We start from the raw sequence: 23,087 nt of genomic DNA on the forward strand, positions 1-23,087 counted from the left end.
TTAGGTGTGGATTTCTTTCTGTTTACTTGGAGCTTCTTAGAAGTGTAAGGAATGTTTTCCTCAAAGTTTGGAAGTTTGTGGGCAATATTGCTTCAAAATTTTTTTCTACCCCTTTCTCTATTGCTGATGTTTCTGCTTAGTTTTTTTAAAAAATGTTCTTATTTTTATCCATAAGCCTAGTTTCATTGGTGGTTTCCCTGGAATCACATAGCTTAGTGGTCAGCCCATGATGGGTTAGAGGTTATTCTTTAATACTTTGAGTCAAACAATCTTATGTCCTTTGCCAGTGAGTATTAAATGCACTCAAATTTTAGACAGTTTTAACAAGTCTATAGCAGACTTTTACTTTCCTGCAAGCTCTTTTGTGTTTTGCCACTCCAAGGACTCATGTTCAACCAGGGACGTGTGAGTAGCTAGGGCTCTCTCTGGTTTCTCACGAGTGGGTATGTAGCTACGGGCATGTGTGCAGCCTTTCAGACCACCAGGGGTATGTGGGAACTCAGTCTACCTTGTGCCCTGGATTATCCGGTTAAATTGCTGGCCAGACTGTCCCTCTGTTGCTTGCCTTGATCGGGATCACAGCTTCAGGCTAGCTGTGAAGTTGGCCCTCCCTGCTGGTTTCTCATAGAGGTTGCTACTGCTCATGGCAACACCCATTGGCACTCGGTTTTTCTGTTTTGTTCCAAATCAGGTCAGTAGCCCTTGCAGAGAAATGACAAGATTTCATTGCTTGCTTCCCCCTGGTAGAACTACCACACTGATTGTGTTAGAGGTGGGTGGAGATAAATGAGACCAGCTTTAGGCAAAACTGCTATAGATTCCTATTGTTCTTAACTAAGTGTCAGTGACTTTTTTCAATTAATGATTCTTAATTTGTTGTATGCCTTTGATCAATTTCCAGAATCCCAAAATAGTTGCTTTTATAATTTTGTCCAGTTTTATCGTAATTTTGGAGGGAGAGAATTTCCAAGCTCCTTGTCCACTATTATAGAAGTCCAATCTAGAAAGAATCGGTTGCCCTTTCCTTTGAAAGATTAGGCTAGGTGAGAAGCAAACTGTTGAGCTCAAACACACATGTAGAATTTATGAGGCTAGTAAGCATTGAATATAATCATATAACAGCAGCTAAAATTTATCCCGTATTTCAATTTGTCAGATCAGTGCTACGTGTGTTACAGGCATCATCTCCTCTAAGCCGCTTAGAAACGCAGAACCTGGTTCAATTTTTGGAGATCCTGCATTTATTTTATTCCCAAGGGATAAAAATAAAAGGAAAAAGAATGCCCAACACTTTGATAACTTACACAAAATGGACTGATTCCTTGAAAGAATGCAAAGCTACCAAAACTCATAGAAGGAGAACTAGACCATCTAAGTAAGCCTGTATCTACTAAAGAGATGTAATGCATAGCTAATAACCTTCCAGAAAAGAGCACTAGGCTCAGATGGTTTCTCTGGTGAATTTAAGGAAGAAATTATACTAATTATCTATAGTCTCTTTTAAATAATAGAGTGAAAACTTCTTAACTCATTCTATAAGGCCAGCATCCAATATTTTAATATCAAAATCAGATAAAGAGAAAGCAAGAAAGGAAAACTACAGATCAATATCTCTCATGAACATACATGCAAAAATCCTTAAAATAGTAACAAATCAAATCTAACAGTGTATAAAAAAATGTACACCACAACCAAGTGGGGTTTATTCCAGGTATGAAAGGCTGGTCTCACATCTAAAAATCAACCAATGTCATGCATCACATGAACAGGTTAAAGAAGAAAAATCATATGATCATTGATGCAAAAAGCATTTGACAAAAACCAACACCTATGCATGATTAAAAGTATTTTAAAAAGTAGGAATAGTGAGGAATTTTTCTCACCTTGGTAAAGATGATTTTTAAAAAGCCTACAATCAACATCATAGTGAATGGTGAGAAATTGGACACTTTATTCCAAAAACCAAGAAAAAGGCATGAATGTCTCCTTTCATCAGCCCTATTCAACATTGTACTGGAAGTCCTAACTAGTACAGTTAAGACAAGAAAAGGAAAAAAAGTATACAGACTATAAAGAAAGAATTAAAACTGTTTGCAGAGGACATGACATATTTTCTATATAGAAAATCCCAAAGAATCAACAAAAAACTCCTGAAACTAGTGAGCAGTTATATATATAGCAAGGTTACAGATACAAGGTAACACATAGAAGTCAATTGTCCTCCTATATATCTGCTACGGACAATTGGAATTTGAAATTAAAAATACCATTTACAATACACAAAAAGGAGATACCTACATATAAATCAAGCAAAATATGTTCATAATATATATGTGGAAACTATGAAACTCTGATGAAAGAAATCAAAGATCTAAAATGGTAAGATGTGCCAACTGAAATTAACATGACTGCTTTATTTAAGAAAGTCAGAGTTTGTTCACAGTCTCACTGAGGATGCCCGAGAGCAGCCCATCAGTGTGCTCTGATAAACCCCTCTAAAGGCCCTTTGGAGACATCTTAAATACTTTCTCTAGAGCAGGGGATACGTGCAGAAAAGACGGTACATTTATCAACTTATCAGGCAGCATGGCATGGATTTATCTAGTTAGTATCCTGAATCGTGCTATATGCATTCTGATGCTATCTATGTGTGTGAGAGGAGGCAAGGATAAGGTCTCATTAAATGGGTTACCTCATCTTTCTTTGGGGAGAAAGAGGGTAGTGTGACATTATCTTATCAATGCTGACCAGAAGATTCCTGACTGACTACATTTCTGGGAGAGGTTGAAACTACCATTAGGTCAGGTGTTAAGCCCTGGTTTGAAGACTTGGCCCAGCAGAGGTGACCCCATGCTGGGCCTGTGTCTTTCTTTTTACCAGTTATCTGTGTTCATGGATCCAAAGTCTGAATATATGAAGAGTCAATTCTTCCCAACTTAATCTGTAGATTTAGTGGGTTCTGATTAATATCATGTTATTTTCAGATACTGAAAAACAAATTCTAAAGCTTATATGGCAAGGCCAAAGACCCACAACGTCAATAAAGTACTGAGAAGAACAAAGTTGAGGACTAACACGGCCTAACTTCAGGACTAACTATAAAATTATCAAGGTAGCATGGTACTGATGAAAACAATCAACACAGATCAAAAGAACAGAAGAGAGAGCCCAGAAATAGATCCACACATATAGTCAATCAGTTTTTGACAATAGAACAAAGGCAATTCAATGGAGCAAGAATATTCTTTTCAACAAATGGTGCTGGAACAATTAGACAGCTATATGCAGAGGAAAAAAAAAAGAATCTAGACAACACAAATCTTATACCTTTCACAAAAATCAACTCAAAATTCATCATGAACTTAAATGTAAAATGCAAAACTATAAAAATTCTAGGAGAAAACCAAGGTGACTTAGGTTTGGTGATCATTTTTTAGACACAATAACAAAAGTGTAATCCATGAAAAGAATTGGTAAGTTGGACTTTATTGAAATTAAAATGTTCTACTCTGCAAAAGTCCCTGCAAAGAAATAAGAGATGAACCACAGACTGAGAGAATATATTTGCAAAACACATATCTGATGAATGGCTTATATCTAAATTATACAAAGACCTCTTCAAACTCAACAATAAGAAGCCAACAACCCAGTTAAAAAATGGGGAAAAGATGCAGATACCTCACCAGAAAAGATATGCAGATGACAAGTAAGTGTTTGAAAAGATGCTCAACACTATTTGTCATTAGGGCAAACTAAAACAATAATGAGAAACCACTGCACACCTATTGGAAAGGCTGACTTCCAAAACACTGACAATACCAAATGCTAACGTGAGCAACATGCGCCTTCGTTCACTGCTGGTGGAAGGCAAAATGGTACAGCCGCTTTGAAAGACAGTTTGGCAGTTTATTACAAAACGAAACATACTCTTACCATGCAATCCAACAATCATATTCCTATGTATTTAACCAAATGAGCTGAAAACTTATGTCTACATAAAAACCTGTACATGAATGTTCATAGCAGTTTCTATAGTGTATAATTCTCTATGGTTTATACTGTTTACATTATATATATAGTGTATAGTATCTATTATAGTATATAGTATATAATGTTTATAGCATTCTCTTTACTCACATTGCCAAAAGGAGAAAATGAGAATAAAGGGCTTAGCTCAGGGCCAACCACACATGGCATAAAAATAATGGGTACTATTATTATTTTGTTGCTATTATCCTCTAATATTATATAATTAGTTCAGTTTTCCACCTTAAATATTCTGCTTATTTGTTATGAGATCTTGAACAAACTACTTAATATCTCTAAGTCTTTATTTTTTTTTTGACCAGAAAAATGGTACTATTAATATTTTCTTGCATTTTTGTGAAAATTAAGGTAGTACATAAAAGATGCTCGTTATTAAGCTTGGGACATAATATGTTACTATAGCAGTTTCTCTAGCTATGTGACTTGAGCCAGTATGTTCATTAGTAAAATAGCAATAACAGTACTTCTCTCACACAGTAAAGCCTAAGATCATATTGGCCTAGTTTGAATGACTTGTTCACGGTCATACAGATGGTTAATAATGGGTCAGGACTGAACCCCAGGTCTAGATCATAGGTGCTCCCCAAATGGTGACTATTAGTCATAGCTATTATTTCTCTCTCACTGCTCCCCCTGAAGTCATTCACATGTGGTGAAAAGTCAAATCCTCAACCTAACAACCTGCCTCCTCATCACTGGGTCTCAGAGCTGGCGCTCTCTGTCCTCCCACCCCACACGACCCTTCCCTCGACTTGAAGTGGCTCCCTGCTGCTTGTCTGCTGGGTACGCAAGGGCAGGGGTCTGGGGCCTGCTTGGGACACAATTCTGCAGTGAGGAAAGGGGTGCTCCCGCAGGGAGGCCGGCAGCACAGCCAGAGGAGGGGAGGAGAGGCCAAGAGGCAGGAGGAGGGGTGGCAGTGTGCTCTGTCAGACCCAGTGCCGGGCTGGCTAGCATTCCTTGTCTTATTTAATCCTGCCAGCAAGGCCTGATCTGGCACCTTGGGGCAGATGGTGAAAGTGGAGACCTTAGGGCCATGGGTGGGCAGGGCCCACAGAGCATCCTTCTGTCCTTCCTGACCCCTGGGGAGCACACCGCTCAGCCTCAGACAATGGGTGCTGTTCTGACAAGAGGGGAAGAGGGTCTCCCTCATCTGTCCTTAAACCTAATTCCTCTCTGAGTTAAAGACAGGAGAGAAAGGGAGGGTGACTGCTTCCCTCAAAACCGCAATGATATATTAGAGGAGCAGTGGGTGTAGATGGGGAGGCTTAAATGAAGGAAGGTGGGACTTCTGAGGAGGAAGTGAGGAGTCAGAGTGCCTGGGGTGCTCATGATAAACTTTACAGACTGCTTGGCAGCCTCCGTGGCCAGTCTATGGGCTTTGGAACCAGAAGGGTCTGAGTTAGAATCATGTTTCTGTGATTCACTAGTTGTGTGATCTTAGGGAAGTTACTTAGCCTCTCTGGGTAATGTTTCTCTCATTTGTAAAATGAGAACAATCCCAGATGAGTAAAATCCTAAAGGACAATCTTATGGATTAAAATGATATGTAAATGAAGTGTTGAACAGCAACTGGCTTTTAATCTGTTGCTCAAAAAATAGCATTATTTTCATCACCACTTAAAAATTTAAATCAAAGCTGGCCACAAAGGAATTCAGCACCCTGTTTGGCTTCCAGGGGGCAGATCTTAGTGGAAGCCATGGCTTGGCCCTCCTTGTGCTGAGAGGGGCAAAAGCTCTCAGAGCAGGGCTGGTATGGAAGATGCTAAGAAATGACTCATGGTTCTCAAGTGTGGATGCCAGAATCAGGTCTGGCAAGATCAAGGTGTCGCTTTCTCTACCTGTCCACTGTCAACCTGGTCAGCTTATGAGAAGCATTCAGTGGTAATCAATCCACCTTCTGTTCTGGTTAGAAAAGACATATCCTGGATGCCTGCTACATGGCAGGTTTTATTCTTGATGCTATGGGCACAAAGATTGAATCTGTGTGGTTTCTGTTTGGCTGCCCATAGCTCAGGAAGATGAAGGGGTGATGCAGTCCATGCCCCAAACACGGAGGCTCTCTCTCTAAAGGCACTGGCAGTGGTAAGCAGCTCTGAACCACACAGGAGACAGTTCTGAATTTCCCAGAAAACAGCTCACACAACGAGGGGTATCAGTTTTCTCCTTGGCTCTTTCCCCCATGTCGAAATAAGTGAACCAATAACACAGAACTCAGCTTATATGGTTGTTGGGAAAAACCAAAAACACCCCGAGGGCAGCAAGGGCAAAGTGCTTTGTGCAAAGACAGACTCACAGTTAGCGGTGGCTGGCCTTGCCCTGCTGCTGCTTGCAGGCCTCGCGAAGGGCTCCCAAGACCCTCCAGCAGAAAGCCCCCAAAGCCCTCTCCCGGAGCCTGGGAGATTTCTGTTGGCTGAAATGACACCAGTAGGGGCCTTCCCGTTGCCTAAAGAGGGGAAGATTTGCAAGAAAGAAAAGAAGGGGAGAGACAATAGAGAAGAGAGGAGGGAAGGAAGGCAGAGTCCTGCACACCGGGCTTGTAGGCAAAGTCAACTACCAGGCTCCAGAGGCTTCTACAGGCTTAGAAGAATCCCGGAAGTCTTGCATTTTTATCTCTTCTTAACATTCTCATTCTCTCACCACCTCATTCTGAAAGCACTGGACAGGGTGCTCAGCTGAGGTGCTCACTGGCTCTGTCCCAGGGTGTGAGTGAGTGAGCCTCAGGGACATGTCTCATCTTCTGTAAGATGGGCACTCTGGCCTTGTGGGAAGGATTAAAAGAGCCACACGTGCAAAGCATTTCACATAGCATCTTCTATGAGCACTTCGTGGGCTTCCTTCCTTGAGTTTCTTTCAAGCTCTCAGTAACCAATGGGGAACTGAAAACACCATCAAACAGAGGATGTGAATTCAGGGAAGTTTCACCAGGGTTCTGAATTATGTTTTGAGAGCCAAGTAAGTCAAGAGCACTGGCACCGATTCACCACCTAGCATGTGCCCTAGTAAACGTTAGTTTACTAGTCCTTTCTAATTACAGGCAGCACAGCTCAAAGCGACAGACGCAGGATTTGCATGAAGTCCTGTGGTGCTGCCATGCACTTCCCCTGGCATTCAGGGCAGTGAGCTCATTGCTGGGCCTGTTTCTGAAGATATTCATTAAACAACTGGAATTTAGGGGCCTAGTCAATAAGCACTTAACCAACTTCTTATATGGGGTAACCTTAGTGGCACTTCAGGGATGTGTGGATAAGAAGCAATGTGGAAACATCTAGAGAAGATATAAGTAGCCAGAAAAGTCTCTGTCCTTCCTTCCAGGAGGGAAACTGACGAATACTTTCCATTTCTATGTGCCAATTATTTTATGTACACTTATTTAATCTTCCTAACAAAATCCTACATAGTAGGAGTTTGTGTCATCATTTTACAGGCAAGGAAAAGAAGACCCAGAAAGCTTGAGTCACTTGCCCAAATTTGTGCACAAAGCAAATGCCAGGTCTGGATTTGAATCCAATTCTGAGGGAACATACTTCTTTCCCTCTTTTATATCATGTCACCTTTCCTTAGAAGATGGCATCTCTGGGAAATAAGTGAACTCCAGTGATACAGCAGCATGTTTTCCCATGTTCTTTATTCTTGATCTCTTCCTGCTCTTTCTCTGAAAATAGGTAATAAGGCCACCAGGATCTCTGAGGCAGCCTCAGTCATCCTTGCTCTAGAGTCAGCACAGTGGATTTAGGCCTCATTGCTTTCCCATCAGACTTTTACAGAAAGAGCACCGGATTGGCCTGCTCAGTGCAGCACATCCCTGGCTCTGTTTTCTCCCCACAGGAACCAGAGTCTGCCTCTGAGTGTGTTATCAGACCAGCTAAAGAGTTACACATGTCAGCACAGACAGAGCCGGCTGTGACGTGAGCTCTGCATCCAGAAGCCCTCACTGTTGCGGCACTCCTGCTGGAGCTCTGTGTCTTTCATCTGTAGATGAATGCCCCACGGCCTGCCGAGATGATAGCAAAGGAAACAGGAGACTCGGGGTAAACGTTCCTTCCCAGGACCTGCATTCAGACACGGTAACAAGAAGATGCTGTTTCTTTCATAGCTTCCAGCCTTAATTTCCTGTGGGGAAGGGTTGCTGGGTCCTTGCTGGGTGTCCATAGCTCACGGTTCCTCTGGAAATAAAAGGTGACCACAGAAGTGAAGGCCTGTTACAAGCAAGGCTCAGCTCAAAGTGAACAAGTCATTTTGCCAAGCATACTCACGTTCATCACTTCACATCCCACTTAGGTGAACCCTCTGAGCTGGGCAGAGCAGGGAGTATCCCCAGCAACGGGCACTTGGCCTGCCCAAGGGCACAGAGCTGTGCCTCTGGGCTCCTAGTATGGATGTCCTGCAGGTGATGGATGCTCTCCCAGATGACATGTCAGATCTCTCTGTGATGAGAGCCCCGTGATTCTCTATCACAGGCACCTCTTTCTTTATCTTCAAGTTGGGCCCATCAACAAGGGTCCCCTTGTGTGAACCAGCTAGGCTATTCTCTCTCTGCCTTTTCCTCTCCTTTTCTACTTGTCATCTTTTCTTCTGAGCCTTGATTTTGTTTCTGGTTGGCATACCTTTCCTCTGCTCTGATACTCAGGGCAAAAGAGCATGTGGATCTCTGCCAAGCGGTTACTGTGTGTAGTTCCAAACACGGTGGTGCAGGCTTGAAATGTCACAAGCTGTGTAACACTGTTGGTGCCGGGAGGTGGATCTGTGAACCCATGGTGCCAGGGGAAGCTGCTGCTGCCTCCTGCTGGTTAAACTAGATTTAAACCGGGGGCTTCACAATTTTAGTCTGTCTCATCTTTCCCACTCTCCTTTTCTTCCAAGGGTTCATTTGTTGAATAAATCCACCTACATGCCACCATTTAAACATCACACGTTAAATTTGCATGTTTATTTGGATGTATTTATGGCCTTTCTATTCTGTTTCATTGATCTATTCATTCACAATACTGCTTTAATTATCATGGCTTTACAATGCAGTTTTCCTGTATCTGATAGATAGGGTTGCCCCTCCTTACTTGACTTTTTCAGGATTTCCACAGGTTTGCTGTTTGTTTTTCCACTTGAATCTCAGAATACAAAAAGAATCCACTTGATATTTTAATTGGAATAACACTAAATTTGTCGGTTTACTGAGGAATCTTTGATAACTTTAGGATGCTGTATTCTTAGGCCAAATATAATATGCCTTTCTATTTGTTCAAACCCTTAGGCTCCTTAGATTTCTGCTTGTCTTTCAGGCACCGTTCTTATGTTTATTCCTAGATATTTGACTTTGCTCTGTGGTTACGGTAAATAGGACGTTACCTTCCACGACATCTTCTCTCTGGCTGCTACATCTATTTGTGATGGCTATTGATTTCTACACATTAGTAGAATTTTACTAATTACTTATGACTGCATGGACTTAATAAATTTTCTTATTGTGGAAAATGGTTTTGCAGTTAATTCTCTCAAGTCTTCATGAATACAAGTCGATTTACCTACATAAATAATGATATTTATTACATTCCATTAATATATTACTCTCAAATGGATACGTTAGTTTACTAGTCCTTTCTAATTAGAGCTAGTAGCTCTAGAATAACTAAGGAATAGTAGTGATAATGTCATCCTGTTCTGTCCCTGACTTTAGCACAAATGCTTCTAAATTCTGTGTTAGGAAGCATGACAGGCTCAGGTAAGTATCTTTCATCATGTCAAGAAAGCATTCTTTTATTTCTACTTTGCTAAGAGTTTCTTTTTAGTAAAGAAAGGAAGTGATTTTGCCCTTTAAAATGTTCTTTCTATCCACGTGTATGCTTTATCATGAACATTTTAGTTGAGTATAACATGTATAACTTATAAATAAGCAAACATAAATGTATTGGGAAATGCCAATTTCTAAAAATGGATTCAAGCATGCAATCAAACAAGTTTAGGAACCAATGGGTTTAGAAGATTATAATAAAGTTACTCATATTAAAATATTAACATTTACCACATATATCTTTCCTTTTTAATGCAGAAGGAATATGAGGATCTCAAATACTTTAGGTTCATCATTATGGATACTGGTTATCATATTAGTTGATGGAAGACTGGTTAACTGAGGATCAATCACTGGAATGCCTTAGTTGTCCTCTGAAAAAGTCTGTGTTTTGTGGCCCTTTGAATGCCCTCTTCTACATGGGACAGGTCCAGTGAGCAGCAACACACTGGGACCCCCCAGGCCCTGAACCTCCCATCATGCAGGAACCACAGTATGATGGCAGCAGAGAGAGTGAGCAGTGTGACCTGGGCCCAGTCTCTCTGGATCACACCTTGCACAGTAGGGTGTCTTGGCTAAAGTTGCTTTTCTGGCAGAGGCAAGGTGATGGTACATTTATCAGAGGACCAGTCAAAGGGGAGGAAGGAGCCAGACTTTGTAAAGATCCATTGCTTTGACACAGTGGGACTTCCTGTCAAGGCCACTGACAGAAGTCTTCCTCAGTAGATTATTCTGAAAAGTAAAGAAACACCAGTATTCTTTGTAGTCATAAAAAGGGGAAAGATAGCTGGAGGGATAAACATCCCAACCAACAAGTTCTTTTTATGGGATGTCTGGCTTTCTGCAAATTTTTACTGAACCAAGACATGTGTTCATTTTAAATTAATACATGCAGTACAAAAACTCAAAACAATATGCTGACTTATTCCATAAAGATAATTTCCAGGCTAACTGTGGTTTGTTTCACATTGTCAACAAGAGTAGGGGTGGGAAGCGGAATCTCATAAAGTCTTGGAGATGAAGTTTGAGTTCATATAAAATGACTACTCTGAAATCTACAGTAGATTAAGTCTCAGATTCTCTCTGTCTCTCTGTCTCTGTCTCAGTCTCTCTCTCTATATAAAATGGCAAATTAATTCAACTTTGAAAGTACTTATTTAGCACCATGGGAACACAGAAGCAAGAGAAAATGGAGGGTCTTTTAATCTATTTAGAGAATGAATACATGTGCATGTAGAGTAGATAATGAGTCAAAGAAATATAAAACTGAATAACAAAATAAGAAGCACAGACTGAGTTGTGAGAGGTCAGAAAACTCATGACTGGCTGTTATGGTTCCTATAAATATAGCCTAGCCAGGGGGAAAGTGGAACATATGATTTATACCTCCTTTCTCCCAGCAATGTTCTAACACCACAGGCTCACTCTACCTGCTCAACTTCCTATGCATGGGGTTTCCCCACGTCTGCAATGACGACCTCACCACAGGGGAGGAAGTCAGAGCTTCTGTTGGCTTTCTCCTGTGCTGAGTCAAGTAAGTAAAAACTGTCCAGCAGTGGACAAGGATGCTTTTGGCTATAGGGCTACTGAATTCAGTGCCACTGGGCTGGTCAGATCAGTTGAGTCAAGGAAGGAGATACCAATGGGCACGTGAGGAGATGTTCAACTCATTAGTCAGGGAAGTGCACATTAAAACACAATGAGATACCACTGCCCATCCATTAGTATGGGTAAAATTAAAGACAAGAGTGAGCATGCCAAGTGTTAGTGAGGACATGAGGACAGGGACTAACTGACAGGGAATGCAGCATGGTACAGCCATCTGAAAACCTGTACGGAGTTTCTTGTAAAGCTAATACACACTTAACAAGTGACATAATTCCACTTCTCAGTTTTTACCTCCACCCTCCAAATAAGAACATGTCCTTAGAAAGACTTGTATGTGAACGTTCAATCATATCAGTTTCATTCACAAGAATCCCAAACTGCAAACAACCCAGAACAGGGGAACTGATAAACAATTTATGGTGTATTCAGGCTGTACGAAATTACACAGCTACAAAATGGAATGAACTATTGCTATGCCTGACAACATAGATGAATCTCAAAAATGTGCTCATTGAAAGAATGATTCTATTTATATGGTATTCTAAAAAAACAACCCAGAGTGACAGAAAGCAGATCTGTGGCTGGGGTGCAGGTGAGAGACTGAGTGGGAAGGGACACAGGGATCTTCAGGAGGGGTGCCCATATTTCATATCTTGACTGTAGCAGGGGTTAAACTGGTGTCTAAATTTGTCCAAACACATCAAACAGTACACTTAAAATGGGCACATTTCGTTGTCTGTAATTTATACCTCAATAAAGCTGATGTAAAGAGGAAGCACCTCTTCTAAGGAAGGGGCTTTTGGGACAGTGGCCCAGTGGGAGGCAGCTCTCCTGGGGGGACGGAGTGGAGCCGCTCCCCTCCCAGTCTGCTGAAAGGCTGTGAAAGCAACGAGGCTGGTTGTCCGCAGGCAGCTGTGGTGTACAACCCGCCTGGTTGGTCTGATTCACTCAATTCACTGGCTCCTCCCTTGAACAAGAACTTAAGTTGGGGCCTAGCTGTGGTTCGGCGGGGTGTTCCCCACGGGCCCTGTGCACTCTGAGGGCAGTCCCTGCTCTGAAAGCATGCCCCGTCTGAGACCAAGGGCGATGTCAGAGGAGACACACAGCTATTGCTTTTGCTGCCTCAGAAGTGGTCCTCTTGGTGGGGAAACCGGGTGTTCATAACGCACACCTGAGTTCAGGAAAATCCAAATAAACTTTCCCCTTACCTCCAAATTTCTCAGCCAATTCAATGAACCAAGTGGAACAGCCCAGTTTGGGGGAGATTTGCAACTGTGTGATAGATCGTAATCTCAACTAAGTATGTTATGAAATCTAAATTATAGTTATGGAACAGTGAAAATTTACATATTTTCATCAAAATTAAATGGGAAGCTGAGTATGACTATGAGCAACATTCTGTGGAGAAATTATCACAACCAGATGTACGTAAATTGTTCCCTAAGTAGAAGAAGGCACCCTCCCAAGCCATTCCCATGAATTTATCTTATATGGACACTAAATGCCATATCCAAAGCCCATCTTAAATTACTGTTTTCCTTCCAATGAACCATTTCCCCCACTGTGGGAGATATTTGTAAGTTGTTGGCTAAGTTAACAATTACATGAGTTTCAGTAAGTCTTTGTTTTTAGAAGTTATCTTTTTTAGCTGCCTTAAGCATTTTTTAGGTAAACAGGACAAAGGAAAAAGAAACAAAGAATGAGTTCCTAAAGACATTAACTCTTAAATGGCTTGACTAATTGCATGGCTCAGAGTATGATTTCTTTCCTCAATGCACAGGCCAGAGCTAGTAATCAGGACACACAGTGGGTCTATCTCTTTGTGCTCCTTAACTAGGTATGTGACTTCAAGCAAATCTAAACTTTGTTCCAAGGATGGTACCATTTCCTTAACCCATCTCAACAAGTAAAAAGCTTTCTTTGAAATATTAGAGGTGATAACACTTTGAAAAATTAAAAGTGTAATATGAATATAAAGCTGGCACTGTTGCATTTAAAAGATCAGACTTTTAAAATATATTATAACATTTATATATTGTAATATATAAGATAATACATGTGCTATCACTACTACGCATATGTTGTAGGACCAGTCTCTAAAGCAATAAAAATCATCTGTCATCTTTTCATTTTCCAGTCAGTTAGCAATGAGCACAGGGGTTAAGTAGCCACCAAGAGCAACACCCACTCTTACCACGTTGTCAGGAATGGTTCTCTGTGGCTGCTATAAATCATTTTAAACTTCACACTGGGGTGTTGCAGGAATTATTTTGTTATTAAAACAACAGACGGGAAAGTGAAGCCTAGAAATGGAATAACAATAAAAAATAAAAAATAATTAGGTCATAGAAATTCTGACCTAGTATGTAGTCAGCATTGCATTCAATTGTTTAGCAGTAAAAAATAAAATAGAACACACACATGTCTGCATTGTTCTTATGGAATAAGAGCACCATGAATTGGAAGTCAGGAGCTGGCCTTGCCTCTCTCGGGCTCACTGTCTCTTGCCTAGTGCCTGACCTGCTGGGTGTCTCCAGGCCCTGGCTAACCCCTCCCCTCTGCTATCTTCCTGTCACATCATATATGAGGGTAGAGATGACTCTCAGTTTTCCCTTGTAGGAACCTTAGGAACATATGGGGTGCTTTTCTCCTTCTTGAGTTGTTATATTTAGCTGAGCACATGTTAACTGAGCACATAAGCCAGACAAGGATACAAAGGTAAATAATACATGGTCTTTGCTCTCACCTGCTAAAGAGCTGATAGTTGGCTGGGCTAAAAGAGGACACAGAAAGTGCCCTGCTCTTCTTGGGGGAGAGAGAGCACATGTAGCTACCTGGGTTAGGATGGTTTTGGGGCAGAATTTCCATCGCTTGAGCCAGGCATAGAGTGAGAGGGGCCCTATAGGATCAAATTCCCCAAGCCAAGGACAGAAAAGCAGCAGGCAAGCTTTGAGCAGCAGTCAGTTCAGTCCTGGGATGCAGGCAGGGCAGTGCGTGAGGTGGGGGAATGGGTGGAGCAACACTGGAAAAACAGATTGGTTGGGGCACAGGAAAATAGGGAGTCTTGGAAACCCTGCTGACAATTTGGCCGTTACACTGTAGGCAGTTGGAAGAGGATGGTGAGATACTGGTATCAACCTGCTTTGTATTCAGGGGACCTCACTTGAATGGGTTGTGCCCACCCCTTCTTTTTCCCTGTCCCCTCCCCCAACAAGAGCTCCCTAGCCCTAGGAGGAAGGCTTGGGGAGCCACCCAGCCCGAGGGTCCCCTATGGTGGATTTAGCAGTGGGGACGGTCGGTGGGTGGCTTCCAACTTCCATATCAGCCAGCCCCAGTGATAGCTGGCTTTCGGGGGCTGGCATGGAGCTTCAGACCCAGACTTTGACTCCATGGAGAAGGATTTGAACAAGGTGCTGCTTGGTTCTCTGCTCAGAGCCCTCTATGACTCAAGCTTCAAGGCTCACTGGACCTACTTATGGCTGGGGGAGGAGACGGGCTGGGAAGTGGAGGTGCTGTGGCTGGGCAGAGCTGGACAGCTGCAGCAGGGCCATCCTGGCCCAGTTCAACATGTTCCAAGAGCTGAGCCACCCTGGGGAAACAGCATGCATTACTAATAATTTTTTAATTTGTTGTGATGTCTTTTTCATGTTAGAATAAAGTTACTTTAATACCTAATTTTGTATTTGAAATTTTCTATTTTTTCCTAATGATTCGTTCTCCAATTTGTATAAGCTTATGGTCCCACAAACTTGGATCAGCTCTTGGATGATTCTGTAATATTGGCTCATTAAATATTTGATTAATTATGATTGCTAAGGACACTGAGCTCCTAGGACTCAAGAACATTAAGAAAATAAAATGCATTTCAAACAAAGAAACAAAATAGCTGTATTAGTACATTGGCTGGATAATCACCAGGGCTGGATTATGACCAGGGGCCTTTTGAAAATTAGGACAGCCAATTCTGGGCTCCAGATGAATTCAACACTACAGCAAGGAGGAGCCAGTCTATCTGCCTGGAAGTGGCTGTTTTATTAGGTTTCTGCTAGAAGCACAGTTATGTGGTGTTAATAATATCTAATGTCATTTTTACTTTTAATTTTCAGCAGATTATTTTCCTTATCTGGTTTTCCAATGTTAAATTAGCTGGATGTGTAAAGTATTCAAGAAGGAGTAATTTAATTCTTTATAACTTTATTTTCCAAAGCTTAAGAATGGTATTTAAAAACAAAAAATTAGTGAGTTCTAACCAAAGTCCAATTAAATAATTAATTTCATAATATAATTGCTAACTTTTAAAAATTGTATCAAATGTATACATTTGAACATTATAGAAACTTGTTTTAAAAAGCAATTTAATATTTTTAAGTTTGGTGTATATGAAGTAATGGTTAATAGGACTGAAAAAAGCTTCAGAGTTACAACTCTCCAAAGTTGCAATTTCTGTATTTCAAAATCCAAAACATGGACAAAATATGTGAATCAGTTGTTTTCAAGATATTGGACAACCGGAAAGAAAGGACTGTGATCCCTGAGAGATGGGTAACAAATAAGGCAAGCCCTATAATGGCCTCAGATTGCTGTTTTAGGAGAGTTTTCAGGCAACAGTGCACAGAAGGGGGAACCCTAAGGGAGTCCCACAATCTCCTTGAGTTGAGGAGACAAATTGATCAACACAATCCCAACCAAAATCCTAGCTAGATTTTTTTTTGTAGAAATTTAAAAGCTGATTCTAAAATTCACTAAGAAATGCAAAGAACCTAGAATAGCTAAAACAAGTTTGAAAAGGAACAAAGCTGGAGGAATACAATATCTGATTTCAAGATAATATAAAACATGGTAATCAACAGAGTGTGGTTTGGCATTAATACTTAAAAACAGATCAATGGAGCAAAATAGAAAGCAATAAATAGACCCACATGAATATATGGAAAACTGATTTGTGACAAAGGTGCAAGGGCCATTTGGTGGAGAAATGATAGTCTTTTCAACAGATGATACTGGAACAATTGTATGTCCATATACACAACAAATGAATTTCAATCTATATCTCATACCATATACAAAAATCAACCCAGAATAGATCACAGATTTAAATGTAAAACCAAAAGTACAAAACTTTTAGAAGAAAATATAGGAGAGAATCTTTATGACCTTGGATTAGGCAAAGATATTTAGACACAACACCAAAAACAAGATAATTGAAAGTATAAACTGATTCATTAAGATGAGAAACTTGTCCTGTGAAAGACACTATTAAGGGAACTAAAGAAAAAGCCAGATGGAGAGAAAGCATTGGCAAATTACACAGCTAATAAAGGACTTCAATCCAGAATATACAAAGAACTCTCAAAACTCACTAAAAAAGAAACAAGAGTCTCAATTAAAATGGGTAAAAAATTTGAAAAGACACTTCACCAAAGAAGATATATGAACAGTCAATAGTACATGAAAAATGCTCAACATGATTTGTCATTAGGGAAATACAAGTTAAAAACCCAATTAGATGTCAGCACATCTAGAGAGTAGCTGAAATTACAAAGACCTACAATACCAAGTGTTGTTGAGAAGGTGAAGGAAGTGAAACTCTTATTCACTGCTGGTGAGAATGCAAAATGGTACAACAACTGTGGAAAAGTTTAACAGTTTTTAAAAATGCTAGACATAAATTTAATAGTCCAGACATTCTATTTGAAGGCATATGGCAATTAGAAGAATTTATATGAATATAGCTTTATTTGTAAGACTCAAATCCTGGAAACCACTAAAATGTTCATCAACACATGGAGAAAACAACCTGTGGTATATCCATGCAATATAATACCACTCAGCAATCAAAAGAAATGAACTATTAGTACACACAACAACATGGATGAATCTCAAACTAATTATGTTGAGTGAAGAAATCAGACAAAAAAAGAGAACATGATGTACAATTCCAATTACTTAAAAGGTCTAGAAAATGCAATCTATCATGACAGAAAGCATATCAGTGGTTGCTTTGGGCATGGGAGGTGCAGGGAGAGGCAGGAGAGGGGTGTCGCACAGAGGCATGAAGAAAGTTTTGGGGTGATGGAAATGTTCATTGTCTTGTGGTGATGGTTTCATCACCACATATATATATATATATCAAATATATATTAAATTATACACTTTAAATAAGTACATTTTGGTATGTCAATTATATCTCAACAAAGTTATTTTTAAACCATGATTAGGCTTCAGGCACCTGAAGCAAAATATAGATACTGTTGCTGCAAAGATCATGGAACTTCAAGATATTAACTATACTTGGTTATAAAATGTAACCTTGTCTACAAGAGACCCACTTCAAACTCAAAGTCATACACAGACTAAGTGAAGAGATGGAAAAGATATTTCATGCAAATAATAGGGAGAAAAGAGCAGGAGTTGCAGTACTTGTATCAGACAAAATAGACTTCAAAACAAAGAAAGTAACAAGAGACAAAGAAGGACATTACATAAAGATAAAGGGGTCAGTCTAAAAAGAGTATATAACCATAATAAATATCTATGCACCCAATACAGGAGCACCTACACATGTGAAACAAATACTAACAGAATTAAAGGGGGAAATAGAATGTAATGCATTCATTTTAGGAGAATTCAACACACCACTCACTCCAAAGGACAGATCAACCAGACATAAAATAAGTAAGAAGACAGAGGCACTGAACAACACATTAAAACAGATGGACCTAACAGACATCTACAGAACTCTCTACCCAAAAGAAGCAGGATCCACATTCTTCTCAAGTGCACATGGAACATTTTCAAGAATAGATCACATACTAGGGCACAAAAAAAGCCTTAGCAAATTCAGAAAGAATGAAATTGTGCCAACCAGTTTCTCAGACCTCAAAGGTATGAAACTAGAAATAAATTATGCAAAGAAAACAAAAAAGCCCACAAACACATGGAAGCTTAACAACATGTTCCCAAATAATCAATGGATCAATGACCAAATTAAAACAGATATCAAGCAATATATGGAGACAAAGGAAAACAACTACTCAAGACCACAAAATATGTGGGATGCAGCGAAGGCCGTGCTAAGAGGAAAGTATATTGCAGTACAGGCTTACCTCAAGAAAAAAGAATAATCCCAAATGAACAGTCTAAACTCACAATTAATGAGACCAGAGAGAAAAGAACAAATGAGACCCAAAGTCAGTAGAAGGAGGGACATAATAAAGATCAGGGAGGAAATAAATAAAATTGAGAATAATGAAACAATAGAAAGAATCAATGAAGTCAGGAGCTGGTTCTTTGAGAAAATAAACAAAATAGATAAGCCCCTAGCCAGACTTATCAAGAAAAAAAGAGAGTCTACACAAAACGGACTCAGAAATGAAAAAGGAAAATACACTAAAGACACCACAGAAATACAAAGAATTACTAGAGAATACTATGAAAAATTATATGCTAACAAATTGGATAAGCTGGACAACTTTCTAGAAAAGTACAACCTTCCAAGACTGACCAAGGAAGAAACATAAAATCTGAACAGACCAATTACCAGCAATGAAATTAAATTGGTAATCAAAAACTACCTAAGAACAAAACCCTGGACCAGATTGCTTCACTGCTGAATTTTATCCAACATTTAGAGAAGACATAATACCCATTCTCCTTAAAGTTTTCCAAAAAAGTAGAAGAGGAGGGAATACTTCTAAACTTGTCCTGTGGGGCCAGCATCACTCTAATACAAAATCAGGCAAAGACACCACAAAAAAAAGACAATTACAGACCAATATTCCTGATGAATAGAAATGCAAAAATACTCAACAAAATATGAGCAAACACAATTAAAAAATACATCAAGAAGTATATTTACATCATGACCAAGTGGGATTTATTCCAGGGATGCAAGGAGGGTACAATATTCAAAATCCATCAACATCATACACCACATCAACAAAAAGAAGGACAAAAACCACATGATCATCTCCACAGATGCTGAAAAAGCATTTGACAAAATTCAACATCCATTCATGATAAAAAACTCTCAACAAAATGGATATAGAGGGCAAGTACCTCAACATAATAAAGACCATATATGACAAACCCACAGCCATCATCATACTTAATAGTGAGAAGCTGAAAGCTTTTCCTCCAAGATTGGAAACAAGACAAGGATGCACACTCTCCCCACTTTTATTCAACATAGTACTGTAGGTCCTAGCCATGGCAATCAGACAACACAAAGAAATAAAAGGCATCCAGATTGGCAAGGAAGACATGGAACTGTCCCTATTTGTAGATGACATGATATTGTACATAAAAAATCCTAAAGAATCTACTCCAAAACTACTAGAACTAATATCTGAATTCAGCAAAGTTGCATGACACAAAATTAATACACAGAAATCTGTGGCATTCCTATACACTAATGATGAACTAGCAGAAAGAGAAATCAGGAAAACAATCCCATTCACAACTGCATCAAAAAGAATAAAATACCTAGGAATAAACCTAACCAAGGAAAACTGAAAGACCAATACCCTGAAAACTACAAGACACTCATGAGAGAAATTAAAGAAAGTACCAATAAATGGAAACACATCCTGTGCTCATGGATAGGAAGAATTAATATTGTCAACATGGCCATCCTCCCTAAAGCAATCTACAGATTCAATGCAATCCCATTCAAAATTCAACATCATTCTTCAGCGAGCTAGAGCAAATAGTTCCAAAATTCATATGGAACCACAAAAGACCTTGAATAGCCAAAGCAATCCTGAGAAGGAAGAATAAAGCAGGGGGGATTACACTCACCAACTTCAAGCTCTACTACAAAGCCATAGTAATCAAGACAATTTGGTACTAGCCCAAGAACAGACCCATAGATCAATGGAACAGAATAGAGAGCCCAGATATAAATTAACATATGATAAGGGAGCCATGGATATACAATGGGGAAATGACAGCCTCTTCAACAACTGGTGTTGTCAAAACTGGACAGCTACATGTAAGAGAATGAAACTGGATTATTGTCTAACTCCATGCACATAAGTAAACTCAAAATGGAACAAAGACTTGAATGTAAGTCATGAAATCATAAAACTTTTAGGATAAAACATAGGCAAAAATCTCTTGAATATAAACATGAGCAAATTTTTCCTGAACACATCTCCTCAGGCAAGGGAAACAAAAACAGAAATGAATAAATGGGACTACATCAAGCTAAAAAGCTTCTGTACAGCAAAGGACACCATCAGCAGGACAAAGCAGCACCCTATGGTATGGGAGAATATATTCATAAGTGATATATTCAATAAGGGGTTAACATCTAACATATATAAAGAGTTCACACACCTCAACAACCAAAAAAGCAAATAACCTGATTAAAAAAATGGGCTGAGGGTCTGAACAGACATTTCTTCAAAGAAATTCAGATGGCTAACAGGGATATGAAAAGATGCTCCACATTGCTAATCATCAGGGAAATGCAAATTAAAAGCACAATGAGATATCACTTCACACCAGTTAGGATGGCCACCATCCAAAAGACAAACAACAACAAATGCTGATGAGGATGCGGAGAAAAGGGAACCCTCCTACACTCCTGGTTGGAATGTTAATTTAATTAGTTCAACCATTGTGTAAAGCAGTATGGAGTTTCCTCAAAAAACTAAAAATAGAAATACCATTTGACCCAGGAATTCCACTCCTGGGAATTTACCCAAGGAAAACAAGATCCCTGATTCTAAAAGACTTATGAACCCCTGTTTCTCACAGCACTATTTACAACAGCCAAGACATGGAAGCAACCTAAGTGTCTATCAGTAAATGAATGGATAAAGAAGATGTGGTACATATACACAATGGAATACTATTCAGCCATAAGAAGAAAACAAACCCTAACATTTGCAACAACATGGATGGAGTTGGAGGGTATTATGTTCAGTGAAATAAGCTAGGTGGACAGACACAAGTATCAAATGATTTCACTCATTTGTGGAGTATAACAACAAAGCAAAACTGAGGGAACAAAACAGCAGCAGACTCACAGAACTCAAGAAGGGACTAGTGGTTACCAAAGGGGAGGGGTTGAGGAAGGTGGGTGGGGAGGGAGGGAGAAGAGGCTTAAGGGGCATTATGATTAGCATACATAACATAGGTGGGGCACAGGGAAGGCATTGTAGCACAAAGAAGACAAGTAGTGACTCTACAGCATCTTATTACGCCGATGGAAAGTGACAACAATGGGGTATGGGAGGGGACTTCATAATATGGGTGAATGTTGTAAAAGCCTTCATAAGATTGTGTATCAATGATACCTTAATACAAAAACAGATTTAATGTAAGGCAAGATACACAGTAGGTTTTTGGAAATTTATGATGTGAAACCAGAATCCAAAAAATAGATGCAAGGAAAGATTTCTTTACTTTTGCTTTTATTTTCCCTCTTTCCTTGCTATCTCTATCATTTTTTAAAAAATATCCCCTTTCTTCCTATTTTTCCTGCTCTCCTTCCACCTTCTGTCTTTTACTTGCCCCATCCCTTCACCTGCTTTGCTGGCAGTATTTGATTGCACAGCAGTTCAGACTACAGCGCAGACACTGGAGCAGACTGCCCAAGTTCAAATCTCATGATGCATTAGTCCTGAGAAGGTGGAGGAAGTGAATGTTATTTACTATCCTATGCTTTAGCTCGCCTGTCTGTAAATACAGTAATAACAAAGGTTCCTTCCTCAAGGGATTGCTGTGAGGATTAAATGAGTTAATGTAAGTAGAGCACTTAGAACAGGTACAACCAGGTAAGTGACCATTCTCAGAGACCCTAGTCTATGACAGACACACTGGACTTTCCTCAGTTAAATGTGAAAAGCCTTGGGCTCAGAGAAGAGTGCAGAAGGCATGAGATTCCAAGACCTGGAACCTAGACCTGGCTCGGCCAGTAACCAGTTCTCTGACCCCATCCATGTCACTTATACAATAGAGCTCAAACTGTTCATTGGTACAATGGGAAGACTGGTCTAGAAAATTGTCTCTATGGCCCCATCCAAATGTTAACAGTGCTTTTGATATCCTTCAAAGCATACAAATATTATCAAATGAAAAGCTTTTTGACAGTTTTGATGCACAGTTCTTTATCTTTTGAAGAACATGACTCAATTTCTGGATCAGAATTCCCCCTTTACAAAGCTGTGCATGAAGTCTCTTGAAAGTTTAGGAGTTTGTGTTTTCTCTGTGGTGGATGGTGCAAAATGGGCTTGGCCTTAGTGACCCACTAGGAGGTATCACTTCAGAAACATTCTGCAGCTACTCAGACTTTTCCCAGCTCAGCAGCATGAATGGAAGTGAAGTAACCAGACAAAGGAAAGCTACAGGTCACATGGATCACTTTGTGTGAAACTTACTGGACTATGTGTAATAATCTACATATAGTGCTGACATCCCTCAGCCTGTAAAAGGGGGGAGATTTAATGTGGAAACTGTCTTTAGTTGGCTTCATTACACGTAAATCCTTTGATTATAGTAGAACTTGATGAAGACTAGATATGACTAGGTGTGACTCTGGAATAGAGCACACAATTTAACATTAAATAGGGTTTTAAGGTTAATTTGAAGGGGCTACAGTATTACCATGATGAGGGAGATTTCCTCTGTTAATATCTTT

General features: G+C 39.8%; 1 long non-coding RNA gene across 2 annotated transcripts in view; it reads right to left on the reverse strand.

The window, feature by feature from the left end:
* Positions 1–13,745, reverse strand: part of LOC108387117 (uncharacterized) — a 28,265-nt gene extending 14,520 nt beyond the window's left edge. For both annotated transcript variants that reach the window (XR_012132775.1, XR_001850730.3), the window contains exon 1: positions 13,635–13,745. This is a non-coding gene — a long non-coding RNA (uncharacterized lncRNA). The remainder of the gene's footprint in view (positions 1–13,634) is intronic.
* Positions 13,746–23,087: the final 9,342 nt, after the last annotated feature.

Source organism: Manis javanica, chromosome 1 (assembly GCF_040802235.1).
Source record: "Manis javanica isolate MJ-LG chromosome 1, MJ_LKY, whole genome shotgun sequence".
Lineage (NCBI taxonomy): Eukaryota > Metazoa > Chordata > Mammalia > Pholidota > Manidae > Manis > Manis javanica.